The following is a 14,478-nucleotide window of genomic DNA, read 5'->3' as shown; positions in this document are numbered from 1 at the left end:
ATAAATATTTTTTTTGACTTTCTGAAAAGGTCTCAGTGACACTTATGAAGACCCTACGTTTTCACATTTTTTCAATGAATTCCAAGTCGTATATTTATTGGTACCTGACGATATATGTCGATTTTTATGATCGGACTTAAAATTGAAAATTCAAAATATGAGGTACTTGGTACTTATAAATTTTTTTTTGACTTTCTGAAAAGGTCTCAGTGACACACATGAAGACCCTACGTTTTCACATTTTTTTCAATGAATTCCAAGTCGTATATTTTTTGGTACCTGACGATATATGTTAATTTTTATGATCGGACTTAGAATTAAAAATTCAAAATATGAGGTACTTGGTACTTATAAATATTTTTTTTGACTTTCTGAAAAGGTCTCAGTGACACTTATGAAGACCCTACGTTTTCACATTTTTTTCAATGAATTCCAAGACGTATATTTATTGGTACCTGACGATATATGTCGATTTTTATGATCGGACTTAGAATTAAAAATTCAAAATATGAGGTACTTGGTACTTATAAATATTTTTTTTGACTTTCTGAAAAGGTCTAAGTGACACTTATGAAGACCCTACGTTTTCACATTTTTTTCAATGAATTCCAAGACGTATATTTATTGGTACCTGACGATAAATGTCGATTTTTATGATCGGATTTAGAATTAAAAATTCAAAATATGAGGTACTTGGTACTTATAAATATTTTTTTTGACTTTCTGAAAAGGTCTCAGTGACACTTATGAAGACCCTACGTTTTCACATTTTTTTCAATGAATTCCCAGTCGTATATTTTTTGGTACCTGACGATATATGTCGATTTTTATGATCGGACTTAAAATTGAAAATTCAAAATATGAGGTACTTGGTACTTATAAATATTTTTTTTGACTTTCTGAAAAGGTCTCAGTGACACTTATGAAGACCCTACGTTTTCACATTTTTTTCAATGAATTCCAAGTCGTATATTTATTGGTACCTGACGATATATGTCGATTTTTATGATCGGACTTAAAATTGAAAATTCAAAATATGAGGTACTTGGTACTTATAAATATTTTTTTTGACTTTCTGAAAAGGTCTCAGTGACACTTATGAAGACCCTACGTTTTCACATTTTTTTCAATGAATTCCAAGTCGTATATTTATTGGTACCTGACGATATATGTCGATTTTTATGATCGGACTTAGAATTAAAAATTCAAAATATGAGGTACTTGGTACTTATAAATTTTTTTTTGACTTTCTGAAAAGGTCTCAGTGACACACATGAAGACCCTACGTTTTCACATTTTTTTCAATGAATTCCAAGTCGTATATTTTTTGGTACCTGACGATATATGTTGATTTTTATGATCGGACTTAGAATTAAAAATTCAAAATATGAGGTACTTGGTACTTATAAATATTTTTTTTGACTTTCTGAAAAGGTCTCAGTGACACTTATGAAGACCCTACGTTTTCACATTTTTTTCAATGAATTCCAAGTCGTATATTTATTGGTACCTGACGATATATGTCGATTTTTATGATCGGACTTAGAATTAAAAATTCAAAATATGAGGTACTTGGTACTTATAAATATTTTTTTTGACTTTCTGAAAAGGTCTCAGTGACACTTATGAAGACCCTACGTTTTCACATTTTTTTCAATGAATTCCCAGTCGTATATTTTTTGGTACCTGACGATATATGTCGATTTTTATGATCGGACTTAAAATTGAAAATTCAAAATATGAGGTACTTGGTACTTATAAATATTTTTTTTGACTTTCTGAAAAGGTCTCAGTGACACTTATGAAGACCCTACGTTTTCACATTTTTTTCAATGAATTCCAAGTCGTATATTTATTGGTACCTGACGATATATGTCGATTTTTATGATCGGACTTAAAATTGAAAATTCAAAATATGAGGTACTTGGTACTTATAAATATTTTTTTTGACTTTCTGAAAAGGTCTCAGTGACACTTATGAAGACCCTACGTTTTCACATTTTTTTCAATGAATTCCAAGTCGTATATTTATTGGTACCTGACGATATATGTCGATTTTTATGATCGGACTTAGAATTAAAAATTCAAAATATGAGGTACTTGGTACTTATAAATTTTTTTTTGACTTTCTGAAAAGGTCTCAGTGACACACATGAAGACCCTACGTTTTCACATTTTTTTCAATGAATTCCAAGACGTATATTTATTGGTACCTGACGATATATGTCGATTTTTATGATCGGACTTAGAATTAAAAATTCAAAATATGAGGTACTTGGTACTTATAAATATTTTTTTTGACTTTCTGAAAAGGTCTAAGTGACACTTATGAAGACCCTACGTTTTCACATTTTTTTCAATGAATTCCAAGACGTATATTTATTGGTACCTGACGATAAATGTCGATTTTTATGATCGGATTTAGAATTAAAAATTCAAAATATGAGGTACTTGGTACTTATAAATATTTTTTTTGACTTTCTGAAAAGGTCTCAGTGACACTTATGAAGACCCTACGTTTTCACATTTTTTTCAATGAATTCCCAGTCGTATATTTTTTGGTACCTGACGATATATGTCGATTTTTATGATCGGACTTAAAATTGAAAATTCAAAATATGAGGTACTTGGTACTTATAAATATTTTTTTTGACTTTCTGAAAAGGTCTCAGTGACACTTATGAAGACCCTACGTTTTCACATTTTTTTCAATGAATTCCAAGTCGTATATTTATTGGTACCTGACGATATATGTCGATTTTTATGATCGGACTTAAAATTGAAAATTCAAAATATGAGGTACTTGGTACTTATAAATTTTTTTTTGACTTTCTGAAAAGGTCTCAGTGACACACATGAAGACCCTACGTTTTCACATTTTTTTCAATGAATTCCAAGTCGTATATTTTTTGGTACCTGACGATATATGTTAATTTTTATGATCGGACTTAGAATTAAAAATTCAAAATATGAGGTACTTGGTACTTATAAATATTTTTTTTGACTTTCTGAAAAGGTCTCAGTGACACTTATGAAGACCCTACGTTTTCACATTTTTTTCAATGAATTCCAAGACGTATATTTATTGGTACCTGACGATATATGTCGATTTTTATGATCGGACTTAGAATTAAAAATTCAAAATATGAGGTACTTGGTACTTATAAATATTTTTTTTGACTTTCTGAAAAGGTCTAAGTGACACTTATGAAGACCCTACGTTTTCACATTTTTTTCAATGAATTCCAAGACGTATATTTATTGGTACCTGACGATAAATGTCGATTTTTATGATCGGATTTAGAATTAAAAATTCAAAATATGAGGTACTTGGTACTTATAAATATTTTTTTTGACTTTCTGAAAAGGTCTCAGTGACACTTATGAAGACCCTACGTTTTCACATTTTTTTCAATGAATTCCAAGTCGTATATTTATTGGTACCTGACGATATATGTCGATTTTTATGATCGGACTTAGAATTAAAAATTCAAAATATGAGGTACTTGGTACTTATAAATTTTTTTTTGACTTTCTGAAAAGGTCTCAGTGACACTTATGAAGACCCTACGTTTTCACATTTTTTTCAATGAATTCCAAGACGTATATTTATTGGTACCTGACGATATATGTCGATTTTTATGATCGGACTTAGAATTAAAAATTCAAAATATGAGGTACTTGGTACTTATAAATATTTTTTTTGACTTTCTGAAAAGGTCTCAGTGACACTTATGAAGACCCTACGTTTTCACATTTTTTCAATGAATTCCAAGTCGTATATTTATTGGTACCTGACGATATATGTCGATTTTTATGATCGGACTTAAAATTGAAAATTCAAAATATGAGGTACTTGGTACTTATAAATATTTTTTTTGACTTTCTGAAAAGGTCTCAGTGACACTTATGAAGACCCTACGTTTTCACATTTTTTTCAATGAATTCCAAGTCGTATATTTATTGGTACCTGACGATATATGTCGATTTTTATGATCGGACTTAGAATTAAAAATTCAAAATATGAGGTACTTGGTACTTATAAATATTTTTTTTGACTTTCTGAAAAGGTCTCAGTGACACTTATGAAGACCCTACTTTTTCACATTTTTTCAATGAATTCCAAGTCGTATATTTATTGGTACCTGACGATATATGTCGATTTTTATGATCGGACTTAAAATTGAAAATTCAAAATATGAGGTACTTGGTACTTATAAATATTTTTTTTGACTTTCTGAAAAGGTCTCAGTGACACTTATGAAGACCCTACGTTTTCACATTTTTTTCAATGAATTCCAAGTCGTATATTTATTGGTACCTGACGATATATGTCGATTTTTATGATCGGACTTAAAATTGAAAATTCAAAATATGAGGTACTTGGTACTTATAAATATTTTTTTTGACTTTCTGAAAAGGTCTCAGTGACACTTATGAAGACCCTACGTTTTCACATTTTTTTCAATGAATTCCAAGTCGTATATTTATTGGTACCTGACGATATATGTCGATTTTTATGATCGGACTTAGAATTAAAAATTCAAAATATGAGGTACTTGGTACTTATAAATTTTTTTTTGACTTTCTGAAAAGGTCTCAGTGACACACATGAAGACCCTACGTTTTCACATTTTTTTCAATGAATTCCAAGTCGTATATTTTTTGGTACCTGACGATATATGTTGATTTTTATGATCGGACTTAGAATTAAAAATTCAAAATATGAGGTACTTGGTACTTATAAATATTTTTTTTGACTTTCTGAAAAGGTCTCAGTGACACTTATGAAGACCCTACGTTTTCACATTTTTTTCAATGAATTCCAAGACGTATATTTATTGGTACCTGACGATATATGTCGATTTTTATGATCGGACTTAGAATTAAAAATTCAAAATATGAGGTACTTGGTACTTATAAATATTTTTTTTGACTTTCTGAAAAGGTCTCAGTGACACACATGAAGACCCTACGTTTTCACATTTTTTTCAATGAATTCCAAGTCGTATATTTTTTGGTACCTGACGATATATGTTGATTTTTATGATCGGACTTAGAATTAAAAATTCAAAATATGAGGTACTTGGTACTTATAAATATTTTTTTTGACTTTCTGAAAAGGTCTCAGTGACACTTATGAAGACCCTACGTTTTCACATTTTTTTCAATGAATTCCAAGACGTATATTTATTGGTACCTGACGATATATGTCGATTTTTATGATCGGACTTAGAATTAAAAATTCAAAATATGAGGTACTTGGTACTTATAAATATTATTTTTGACTTTCTGAAAAGGTCTCAGTGACACTTATGAAGACCCTACGTTTTCACATTTTTTCAATGAATTCCAAGTCGTATATTTATTGGTACCTGACGATATATGTCGATTTTTATGATCGGACTTAAAATTGAAAATTCAAAATATGAGGTACTTGGTACTTATAAATATTTTTTTTGACTTTCTGAAAAGGTCTCAGTGACACTTATGAAGACCCTACGTTTTCACATTTTTTTCAATGAATTCCAAGTCGTATATTTATTGGTACCTGACGATATATGTCGATTTTTATGATCGGACTTAGAATTAAAAATTCAAAATATGAGGTACTTGGTACTTATAAATTTTTTTTTGACTTTCTGAAAAGGTCTCAGTGACACACATGAAGACCCTACGTTTTCACATTTTTTTCAATGAATTCCAAGTCGTATATTTTTTGGTACCTGACGATATATGTTGATTTTTATGATCGGACTTAGAATTAAAAATTCAAAATATGAGGTACTTGGTACTTATAAATATTTTTTTTGACTTTCTGAAAAGGTCTCAGTGACACTTATGAAGACCCTACGTTTTCACATTTTTTTCAATGAATTCCAAGACGTATATTTATTGGTACCTGACGATATATGTCGATTTTTATGATCGGACTTAAAATTGAAAATTCAAAATATGAGGTACTTGGTACTTATAAATATTTTTTTTGACTTTCTGAAAAGGTCTCAGTGACACTTATGAAGACCCTACGTTTTCACATTTTTTTCAATGAATTCCAAGACGTATATTTATTGGTACCTGACGATATATGTCGATTTTTATGATCGGACTTAGAATTAAAAATTCAAAATATGAGGTACTTGGTACTTATAAATATTTTTTTTGACTTTCTGAAAAGGTCTAAGTGACACTTATGAAGACCCTACGTTTTCACATTTTTTTCAATGAATTCCAAGACGTATATTTATTGGTACCTGACGATAAATGTCGATTTTTATGATCGGATTTAGAATTAAAAATTCAAAATATGAGGTACTTGGTACTTATAAATATTTTTTTTGACTTTCTGAAAAGGTCTCAGTGACACTTATGAAGACCCTACGTTTTCACATTTTTTTCAATGAATTCCCAGTCGTATATTTTTTGGTACCTGACGATATATGTCGATTTTTATGATCGGACTTAAAATTGAAAATTCAAAATATGAGGTACTTGGTACTTATAAAAATTTTTTTGACTTTCTGAAAAGGTCTCAGTGACACTTATGAAGACCCTACGTTTTCACATTTTTTTCAATGAATTCCAAGTCGTATATTTATTGGTACCTGACGATATATGTCGATTTTTATGATCGGACTTAAAATTGAAAATTCAAAATATGAGGTACTTGGTACTTATAAATATTTTTTTTGACTTTCTGAAAAGGTCTCAGTGACACTTATGAAGACCCTACGTTTTCACATTTTTTTCAATGAATTCCAAGTCGTATATTTATTGGTACCTGACGATATATGTCGATTTTTATGATCGGACTTAGAATTAAAAATTCAAAATATGAGGTACTTGGTACTTATAAATTTTTTTTTGACTTTCTGAAAAGGTCTCAGTGACACACATGAAGACCCTACGTTTTCACATTTTTTTCAATGAATTCCAAGTCGTATATTTTTTGGTACCTGACGATATATGTTGATTTTTATGATCGGACTTAGAATTAAAAATTCAAAATATGAGGTACTTGGTACTTATAAATATTTTTTTTGACTTTCTGAAAAGGTCTCAGTGACACTTATGAAGACCCTACGTTTTCACATTTTTTTCAATGAATTCCAAGACGTATATTTATTGGTACCTGACGATATATGTCGATTTTTATGATCGGACTTAGAATTAAAAATTCAAAATATGAGGTACTTGGTACTTATAAATATTTTTTTTGACTTTCTGAAAAGGTCTCAGTGACACTTATGAAGACCCTACGTTTTCACATTTTTTCAATGAATTCCAAGTCGTATATTTATTGGTACCTGACGATATATGTCGATTTTTATGATCGGACTTAAAATTGAAAATTCAAAATATGAGGTACTTGGTACTTATAAATATTTTTTTTGACTTTCTGAAAAGGTCTCAGTGACACTTATGAAGACCCTACGTTTTCACATTTTTTTCAATGAATTCCAAGTCGTATATTTTTTGGTACCTGACGATATATGTCGATTTTTATGATCGGACTTAGAATTAAAAATTCAAAATATGAGGTACTTGGTACTTATAAATTTTTTTTTGACTTTCTGAAAATGTCTCAGTGACACACATGAAGACCCTACGTTTTCACATTTTTTTCAATGAATTCCAAGTCGTATATTTTTTGGTACCTGACGATATATGTTGATTTTTATGATCGGACTTAGAATTAAAAATTCAAAATATGAGGTACTTGGTACTTATAAATATTTTTTTTGACTTTCTGAAAAGGTCTCAGTGACACTTATGAAGACCCTACGTTTTCACATTTTTTTCAATGAATTCCAAGACGTATATTTATTGGTACCTGACGATATATGTCGATTTTTATGATCGGACTTAGAATTAAAAATTCAAAATATGAGGTACTTGGTACTTATAAATATTTTTTTTGACTTTCTGAAAAGGTCTCAGTGACACTTATGAAGACCCTACGTTTTCACATTTTTTCAATGAATTCCAAGTCGTATATTTATTGGTACCTGACGATATATGTCGATTTTTATGATCGGACTTAAAATTGAAAATTCAAAATATGAGGTACTTGGTACTTATAAATATTTTTTTTGACTTTCTGAAAAGGTCTCAGTGACACTTATGAAGACCCTACGTTTTCACATTTTTTTCAATGAATTCCAAGTCGTATATTTATTGGTACCTGACGATATATGTCGATTTTTATGATCGGACTTAGAATTAAAAATTCAAAATATGAGGTACTTGGTACTTATAAATATTTTTTTTGACTTTCTGAAAAGGTCTCAGTGACACTTATGAAGACCCTACTTTTTCACATTTTTTCAATGAATTCCAAGTCGTATATTTATTGGTACCTGACGATATATGTCGATTTTTATGATCGGACTTAAAATTGAAAATTCAAAATATGAGGTACTTGGTACTTATAAATATTTTTTTTGACTTTCTGAAAAGGTCTCAGTGACACTTATGAAGACCCTACGTTTTCACATTTTTTTCAATGAATTCCAAGTCGTATATTTATTGGTACCTGACGATATATGTCGATTTTTATGATCGGACTTAAAATTGAAAATTCAAAATATGAGGTACTTGGTACTTATAAATATTTTTTTTGACTTTCTGAAAAGGTCTCAGTGACACTTATGAAGACCCTACGTTTTCACATTTTTTTCAATGAATTCCAAGTCGTATATTTATTGGTACCTGACGATATATGTCGATTTTTATGATCGGACTTAGAATTAAAAATTCAAAATATGAGGTACTTGGTACTTATAAATTTTTTTTTGACTTTCTGAAAAGGTCTCAGTGACACACATGAAGACCCTACGTTTTCACATTTTTTTCAATGAATTCCAAGTCGTATATTTTTTGGTACCTGACGATATATGTTGATTTTTATGATCGGACTTAGAATTAAAAATTCAAAATATGAGGTACTTGGTACTTATAAATATTTTTTTTGACTTTCTGAAAAGGTCTCAGTGACACTTATGAAGACCCTACGTTTTCACATTTTTTTCAATGAATTCCAAGACGTATATTTATTGGTACCTGACGATATATGTCGATTTTTATGATCGGACTTAGAATTAAAAATTCAAAATATGAGGTACTTGGTACTTATAAATATTTTTTTTGACTTTCTGAAAAGGTCTCAGTGACACACATGAAGACCCTACGTTTTCACATTTTTTTCAATGAATTCCAAGTCGTATATTTTTTGGTACCTGACGATATATGTTGATTTTTATGATCGGACTTAGAATTAAAAATTCAAAATATGAGGTACTTGGTACTTATAAATATTTTTTTTGACTTTCTGAAAAGGTCTCAGTGACACTTATGAAGACCCTACGTTTTCACATTTTTTTCAATGAATTCCAAGACGTATATTTATTGGTACCTGACGATATATGTCGATTTTTATGATCGGACTTAGAATTAAAAATTCAAAATATGAGGTACTTGGTACTTATAAATATTTTTTTTGACTTTCTGAAAAGGTCTCAGTGACACTTATGAAGACCCTACGTTTTCACATTTTTTCAATGAATTCCAAGTCGTATATTTATTGGTACCTGACGATATATGTCGATTTTTATGATCGGACTTAAAATTGAAAATTCAAAATATGAGGTACTTGGTACTTATAAATATTTTTTTTGACTTTCTGAAAAGGTCTCAGTGACACTTATGAAGACCCTACGTTTTCACATTTTTTTCAATGAATTCCAAGTCGTATATTTATTGGTACCTGACGATATATGTCGATTTTTATGATCGGACTTAGAATTAAAAATTCAAAATATGAGGTACTTGGTACTTATAAATTTTTTTTTGACTTTCTGAAAAGGTCTCAGTGACACACATGAAGACCCTACGTTTTCACATTTTTTTCAATGAATTCCAAGTCGTATATTTTTTGGTACCTGACGATATATGTTGATTTTTATGATCGGACTTAGAATTAAAAATTCAAAATATGAGGTACTTGGTACTTATAAATATTTTTTTTGACTTTCTGAAAAGGTCTCAGTGACACTTATGAAGACCCTACGTTTTCACATTTTTTTCAATGAATTCCAAGACGTATATTTATTGGTACCTGACGATATATGTCGATTTTTATGATCGGACTTAGAATTAAAAATTCAAAATATGAGGTACTTGGTACTTATAAATATTTTTTTTGACTTTCTGAAAAGGTCTCAGTGACACTTATGAAGACCCTACGTTTTCACATTTTTTCAATGAATTCCAAGTCGTATATTTATTGGTACCTGACGATATATGTCGATTTTTATGATCGGACTTAAAATTGAAAATTCAAAATATGAGGTACTTGGTACTTATAAATATTTTTTTTGACTTTCTGAAAAGGTCTCAGTGACACTTATGAAGACCCTACGTTTTCACATTTTTTTCAATGAATTCCAAGTCGTATATTTATTGGTACCTGACGATATATGTCGATTTTTATGATCGGACTTAGAATTAAAAATTCAAAATATGAGGTACTTGGTACTTATAAATATTTTTTTTGACTTTCTGAAAAGGTCTCAGTGACACTTATGAAGACCCTACTTTTTCACATTTTTTCAATGAATTCCAAGTCGTATATTTATTGGTACCTGACGATATATGTCGATTTTTATGATCGGACTTAAAATTGAAAATTCAAAATATGAGGTACTTGGTACTTATAAATATTTTTTTTGACTTTCTGAAAAGGTCTCAGTGACACTTATGAAGACCCTACGTTTTCACATTTTTTTCAATGAATTCCAAGTCGTATATTTATTGGTACCTGACGATATATGTCGATTTTTATGATCGGACTTAAAATTGAAAATTCAAAATATGAGGTACTTGGTACTTATAAATATTTTTTTTGACTTTCTGAAAAGGTCTCAGTGACACTTATGAAGACCCTACGTTTTCACATTTTTTTCAATGAATTCCAAGTCGTATATTTATTGGTACCTGACGATATATGTCGATTTTTATGATCGGACTTAGAATTAAAAATTCAAAATATGAGGTACTTGGTACTTATAAATTTTTTTTTGACTTTCTGAAAAGGTCTCAGTGACACACATGAAGACCCTACGTTTTCACATTTTTTTCAATGAATTCCAAGTCGTATATTTTTTGGTACCTGACGATATATGTTGATTTTTATGATCGGACTTAGAATTAAAAATTCAAAATATGAGGTACTTGGTACTTATAAATATTTTTTTTGACTTTCTGAAAAGGTCTCAGTGACACTTATGAAGACCCTACGTTTTCACATTTTTTTCAATGAATTCCAAGACGTATATTTATTGGTACCTGACGATATATGTCGATTTTTATGATCGGACTTAGAATTAAAAATTCAAAATATGAGGTACTTGGTACTTATAAATATTTTTTTTGACTTTCTGAAAAGGTCTCAGTGACACTTATGAAGACCCTACGTTTTCACATTTTTTCAATGAATTCCAAGTCGTATATTTATTGGTACCTGACGATATATGTCGATTTTTATGATCGGACTTAAAATTGAAAATTCAAAATATGAGGTACTTGGTACTTATAAATATTTTTTTTGACTTTCTGAAAAGGTCTCAGTGACACTTATGAAGACCCTACGTTTTCACATTTTTTTCAATGAATTCCAAGTCGTATATTTATTGGTACCTGACGATATATGTCGATTTTTATGATCGGACTTAGAATTAAAAATTCAAAATATGAGGTACTTGGTACTTATAAATTTTTTTTTGACTTTCTGAAAAGGTCTCAGTGACACACATGAAGACCCTACGTTTTCACATTTTTTTCAATGAATTCCAAGTCGTATATTTTTTGGTACCTGACGATATATGTTGATTTTTATGATCGGACTTAGAATTAAAAATTCAAAATATGAGGTACTTGGTACTTATAAATATTTTTTTTGACTTTCTGAAAAGGTCTCAGTGACACTTATGAAGACCCTACGTTTTCACATTTTTTTCAATGAATTCCAAGACGTATATTTATTGGTACCTGACGATATATGTCGATTTTTATGATCGGACTTAGAATTAAAAATTCAAAATATGAGGTACTTGGTACTTATAAATATTTTTTTTGACTTTCTGAAAAGGTCTCAGTGACACTTATGAAGACCCTACGTTTTCACATTTTTTCAATGAATTCCAAGTCGTATATTTATTGGTACCTGACGATATATGTCGATTTTTATGATCGGACTTAAAATTGAAAATTCAAAATATGAGGTACTTGGTACTTATAAATATTTTTTTTGACTTTCTGAAAAGGTCTCAGTGACACTTATGAAGACCCTACGTTTTCACATTTTTTTCAATGAATTCCAAGTCGTATATTTATTGGTACCTGACGATATATGTCGATTTTTATGATCGGACTTAGAATTAAAAATTCAAAATATGAGGTACTTGGTACTTATAAATATTTTTTTTGACTTTCTGAAAAGGTCTCAGTGACACTTATGAAGACCCTACTTTTTCACATTTTTTCAATGAATTCCAAGTCGTATATTTATTGGTACCTGACGATATATGTCGATTTTTATGATCGGACTTAAAATTGAAAATTCAAAATATGAGGTACTTGGTACTTATAAATATTTTTTTTGACTTTCTGAAAAGGTCTCAGTGACACTTATGAAGACCCTACGTTTTCACATTTTTTTCAATGAATTCCAAGTCGTATATTTATTGGTACCTGACGATATATGTCGATTTTTATGATCGGACTTAGAATTAAAAATTCAAAATATGAGGTACTTGGTACTTATAAATATTTTTTTTGACTTTCTGAAAAGGTCTCAGTGACACTTATGAAGACCCTACGTTTTCACATTTTTTTCAATGAATTCCAAGTCGTATATTTATTGGTACCTGACGATATATGTCGATTTTTATGATCGGACATAAAATTGAAAATTCAAAATATGAGGTACTTGGTACTTATAAATATTTTTTTTGACTTTCTGAAAAGGTCTCAGTGACACTTATGAAGACCCTACGTTTTCACATTTTTTTCAATGAATTCCAAGTCGTATATTTATTGGTACCTGACGATATATGTCGATTTTTATGATCGGACTTAAAATTGAAAATTCAAAATATGAGGTACTTGGTACTTATAAATATTTTTTTTGACTTTCTGAAAAGGTCTCAGTGACACTTATGAAGACCCTACTTTTTCACATTTTTTCAATGAATTCCAAGTCGTATATTTATTGGTACCTGACGATATATGTCGATTTTTATGATCGGACATAAAATTGAAAATTCAAAATATGAGGTACTTGGTACTTATAAATATTTTTTTTGACTTTCTGAAAAGGTCTCAGTGACACTTATGAAGACCCTACGTTTTCACATTTTTTTCAATGAATTCCAAGTCGTATATTTATTGGTACCTGACGATATATGTCGATTTTTATGATCGGACTTAAAATTGAAAATTCAAAATATGAGGTACTTGGTACTTATAAATATTTTTTTTGACTTTCTGAAAAGGTCTCAGTGACACTTATGAAGACCCTACGTTTTCACATTTTTTTCAATGAATTCCAAGTCGTATATTTATTGGTACCTGACGATATATGTCGATTTTTATGATCGGACTTAGAATTAAAAATTCAAAATATGAGGTACTTGGTACTTATAAATTTTTTTTTGACTTTCTGAAAAGGTCTCAGTGACACACATGAAGACCCTACGTTTTCACATTTTTTTCAATGAATTCCAAGTCGTATATTTTTTGGTACCTGACGATATATGTTGATTTTTATGATCGGACTTAGAATTAAAAATTCAAAATATGAGGTACTTGGTACTTATAAATATTTTTTTTGACTTTCTGAAAAGGTCTCAGTGACACTTATGAAGACCCTACGTTTTCACATTTTTTTCAATGAATTCCAAGACGTATATTTATTGGTACCTGACGATATATGTCGATTTTTATGATCGGACTTAGAATTAAAAATTCAAAATATGAGGTACTTGGTACTTATAAATATTTTTTTTGACTTTCTGAAAAGGTCTCAGTGACACTTATGAAGACCCTACGTTTTCACATTTTTTCAATGAATTCCAAGTCGTATATTTATTGGTACCTGACGATATATGTCGATTTTTATGATCGGACTTAAAATTGAAAATTCAAAATATGAGGTACTTGGTACTTATAAATATTTTTTTTGACTTTCTGAAAAGGTCTCAGTGACACTTATGAAGACCCTACGTTTTCACATTTTTTTCAATGAATTCCAAGTCGTATATTTATTGGTACCTGACGATATATGTCGATTTTTATGATCGGACTTAGAATTAAAAATTCAAAATATGAGGTACTTGGTACTTATAAATATTTTTTTTGACTTTCTGAAAAGGTCTCAGTGACACTTATGAAGACCCTACTTTTTCACATTTTTTCAAT

This window comes from Neocloeon triangulifer, unplaced genomic scaffold (assembly GCF_031216515.1).
Source record: "Neocloeon triangulifer isolate White Clay Creek 2 clone unplaced genomic scaffold, ASM3121651v1 ptg000016l, whole genome shotgun sequence".
Classification (NCBI taxonomy): Eukaryota; Metazoa; Arthropoda; class Insecta; order Ephemeroptera; family Baetidae; genus Neocloeon; species Neocloeon triangulifer.
The sequence above is the reverse complement of the archived record's forward strand: the minus strand, read 5'-3'. Positions refer to the sequence as shown.